This window comes from Stylophora pistillata, chromosome 2 (assembly GCF_964205215.1).
Source record: "Stylophora pistillata chromosome 2, jaStyPist1.2, whole genome shotgun sequence".
Classification (NCBI taxonomy): Eukaryota; Metazoa; Cnidaria; class Anthozoa; order Scleractinia; family Pocilloporidae; genus Stylophora; species Stylophora pistillata.
Genome location: NC_142520.1, coordinates 289052 through 293399, shown reverse-complemented (window position 1 = coordinate 293399; position 4348 = coordinate 289052).

The window sequence follows — 4348 nt, the reverse complement described above, 5'->3', positions numbered from 1 at the left end:
TCTATTGCCGAGGTTCCCCTGGGACTAGTGCACCGGGGATTATATTTTGGAGGCGTTGTCATGCGTTTCGTGGAAGTGGCAGGCGTGAGTACAAGGCTCACCGCCTACTTTAGCACATGTGCCTCATAGTGCACAGCCTCTCACTCGGAGGCGTGCCACCACGGCTCCCGTAACTTGCAGGAGGTGCGCGCCTACCCCCCAACTCCCCTGGGACTATCTAGTGCACGCGGGAATCCATTTTAACCGCGTAGTGATGTGTTTCGTGGAAGTGGCAGGCGTGACTACAAGACTCACCGCCTTCTTTAGCACATGTGCCTCACAGTGCACAGCCTCTCACTGGCAGGCGTGCCACTACGGCTCCCGTGATTTGGCAGGAGGTGCGCGCCTACTCTCCAACTCCCCTGGGACTATCTTGTGCACCCGGGAATCCGTTTTGGCCGCGTGGTGATGTCTTTCGTGGAAGTAGCAGGCGTGAGTACAAGGCTCACCCCTTCCTCTTGCACAGCCTCCCACTCTCACGCATGCCACTCCGTCGCCCGTGATTTCCCGGAGTTGCGCGTCTATTACCGAGGTTCCCCTGGGTCTAGTGAACCGGGGATTTCATTTTGGAGGCGTTGTCATGCGTTTCGTGGAAGTGGCAGGCGTGAGTACAAGGCTCACCGCCTACTTTAGCACATGTGCCTCACAGTGGACAGCCTCTCACTGGCAGGCGTGCCACTACGGCTCCCGTGATTTGGCAGGAGGTGCGCGCCTACTCTCTAACTCCCCTGGGACTATCTTGTGCACCCGGGAATCCGTTTTGGCCGCGTGGTGATGTCTTTCGTGGAAGTAGCAGGCGTGAGTACAAGGCTCACCCCTTCCTCTTGCACAGCCTCCCACTCTCACGCATGCCACTCCGTCGCCCGTGATTTCCCGGAGTTGCGCGTCTATTGCCGAGGTTCCCCTGGGTCTAGTAAACCGGCGATTTCATTTTGGAGGCGTTGTCATGCGTTTCGTGGAAGTGGCAGGCGTGAGTACAAGGCCTACCGCCTTCTTTAGCACATGTGCCTCACAGTGCAGAGCCTCTCACTGGCAGGCGTGCCACTACGGCTCCCGTGATGTGGCAATAGGTGCGCGCCTACTCTTCAACTCCCCTGGGACTATCTTGTGCACCCGGGAATCCGTTTTGGCCGCGTGGTGATGTCTTTCGTGGAAGTAGCAGGCGTGAGTACAAGGCTCACCCCTTCCTCTTGCACAGCCTCCCACTCTCACGCATGCCACTCCGTCGCCCGTGATTTCCCGGAGTTGCGCGTCTATTGCCGAGGTTCCCCTGGGACTAGTGCACCGGGGATTATATTTTGGAGGCGTTGTCATGCGTTTCGTGGAAGTGGCAGGCGTGAGTACAAGGCTCACCGCCTACTTTAGCACATGTGCCTCATAGTGCACAGCCTCTCACTCGGAGGCGTGCCACCACGGCTCCCGTAACTTGCAGGAGGTGCGCGCCTACCCCCCAACTCCCCTGGGACTATCTAGTGCACGCGGGAATCCATTTGAACCGCGTGGTGATGTGTTTCGTGGAAGTGGCAGGCGTGACTACAAGACTCACCGCCTTCTTTAGCACATGTGCCTCACAGTGCACAGCCTCTCACTGGCAGGCGTGCCACTACGGCTCCCGTGATTTGGCAGGAGGTGCGCGCCTACTCTCCAACTCCCCTGGGACTATCTTGTGCACCCGGGAATCCGTTTTGGCCGCGTGGTGATGTCTTTCGTGGAAGTAGCAGGCGTGAGTACAAGGCTCACCCCTTCCTCTTGCACAGCCTCCCACTCTCACGCATGCCACTCCGTCGCCCGTGATTTCCCGGAGTTGCGCGTCTATTGCCGAGGTTCCCCTGGGACTAGTGCACCGGGGATTATATTTTGGAGGCGTTGTCATGCGTTTCGTGGAAGTGGCAGGCGTGAGTACAAGGCTCACCGCCTACTTTAGCACATGTGCCTCATAGTGCACAGCCTCTCACTCGGAGGCGTGCCACCACGGCTCCCGTAACTTGCAGGAGGTGCGCGCCTACCCCCCAACTCCCCTGGGACTATCTAGTGCACGCGGGAATCCATTTTAACCGCGTGGTGATGTGTTTCGTGGAAGTGGCAGGCGTGACTACAAGACTCACCGCCTTCTTTAGCACATGTGCCTCACAGTGCACAGCCTCTCACTGGCAGGCGTGCCACTACGGCTCCCGTGATTTGGCAGGAGGTGCGCGCCTACTCTCCAACTCCCCTGGGACTATCTTGTGCACCCGGGAATCCGTTTTGGCCGCGTGGTGATGTCTTTCGTGGAAGTAGCAGGCGTGAGTACAAGGCTCACCCCTTCCTCTTGCACAGCCTCCCACTCTCACGCATGCCACTCCGTCGCCCGTGATTTCCCGGAGTTGCGCGTCTATTGCCGAGGTTCCCCTGGGTCTAGTAAACCGGCGATTTCATTTTGGAGGCGTTGTCATGCGTTTCGTGGAAGTGGCAGGCGTGAGTACAAGGCCTACCGCCTTCTTTAGCACATGTGCCTCACAGTGCAGAGCCTCTCACTGGCAGGCGTGCCACTACGGCTCCCGTGATGTGGCAGGAGGTGCGCGCCTACTCTCCAACTCCCCTGGGACTATCTTGTGCACCCGGGAATCCGTTTTGGCCGCGTGGTGATGTCTTTCGTGGAAGTAGCAGGCGTGAGTACAAGGCTCACCCCTTCCTCTTGCACAGCCTCCCACTCTCACGCATGCCACTCCGTCGCCCGTGATTTCCCGGAGTTGCGCGTCTATTGCCGAGGTTCCCCTGGGACTAGTGCACCGGGGATTATATTTTGGAGGCGTTGTCATGCGTTTCGTGGAAGTGGCAGGCGTGAGTACAAGGCTCACCGCCTACTTTAGCACATGTGCCTCATAGTGCACAGCCTCTCACTCGGAGGCGTGCCACCACGGCTCCCGTAACTTGCAGGAGGTGCGCGCCTACCCCCCAACTCCCCTGGGACTATCTAGTGCACGCGGGAATCCATTTTAACCGCGTAGTGATGTGTTTCGTGGAAGTGGCAGGCGTGACTACAAGACTCACCGCCTTCTTTAGCACATGTGCCTCACAGTGCACAGCCTCTCACTGGCAGGCGTGCCACTACGGCTCCCGTGATTTGGCAGGAGGTGCGCGCCTACTCTCCAACTCCCCTGGGACTATCTTGTGCACCCGGGAATCCGTTTTGGCCGCGTGGTGATGTCTTTCGTGGAAGTAGCAGGCGTGAGTACAAGGCTCACCCCTTCCTCTTGCACAGCCTCCCACTCTCACGCATGCCACTCCGTCGCCCGTGATTTCCCGGAGTTGCGCGTCTATTACCGAGGTTCCCCTGGGTCTAGTGAACCGGGGATTTCATTTTGGAGGCGTTGTCATGCGTTTCGTGGAAGTGGCAGGCGTGAGTACAAGGCTCACCGCCTACTTTAGCACATGTGCCTCACAGTGCACAGCCTCTCACTGGCAGGCGTGCCACTACGGCTCCCGTGATTTGGCAGGAGGTGCGCGCCTACTCTCTAACTTCCCTGGGACTATCTTGTGCACCCGGGAATCCGTTTTGGCCGCGTGGTGATGTCTTTCGTGGAAGTAGCAGGCGTGAGTACAAGGCTCACCCCTTCCTCTTGCACAGCCTCCCACTCTCACGCATGCCACTCCGTCGCCCGTGATTTCCCGGAGTTGCGCGTCTATTGCCGAGGTTCCCCTGGGTCTAGTAAACCGGCGATTTCATTTTGGAGGCGTTGTCATGCGTTTCGTGGAAGTGGCAGGCGTGAGTACAAGGCCTACCGCCTTCTTTAGCACATCTGCCTCACAGTGCAGAGCCTCTCACTGGCAGGCGTGCCACTACGGCTCCCGTGATGTGGCAATAGGTGCGCGCCTACTCTTCAACTCCCCTGGGACTATCTTGTGCACCCGGGAATCCGTTTTGGCCGCGTGGTGATGTCTTTCGTGGAAGTAGCAGGCGTGAGTACAAGGCTCACCCCTTCCTCTTGCACAGCCTCCCACTCTCACGCATGCCACTCCGTCGCCCGTGATTTCCCGGAGTTGCGCGTCTATTGCCGAGGATCCCCTGGGACTAGTGCACCGGGGATTATATTTTGGAGGCGTTGTCATGCGTTTCGTGGAAGTGGCAGGCGTGAGTACAAGGCTCACCGCCTACTTTAGCACATGTGCCTCATAGTGCACAGCCTCTCACTCGGAGGCGTGCCACCACGGCTCCCGTAACTTGCAGGAGGTGCGCGCCTACCCCCCAACTCCCCTGGGACTATCTAGTGCACGCGGGAATCCATTTGAACCGCGTGGTGATGTGTTTCATGGAAGTGGCAGGCGTGAC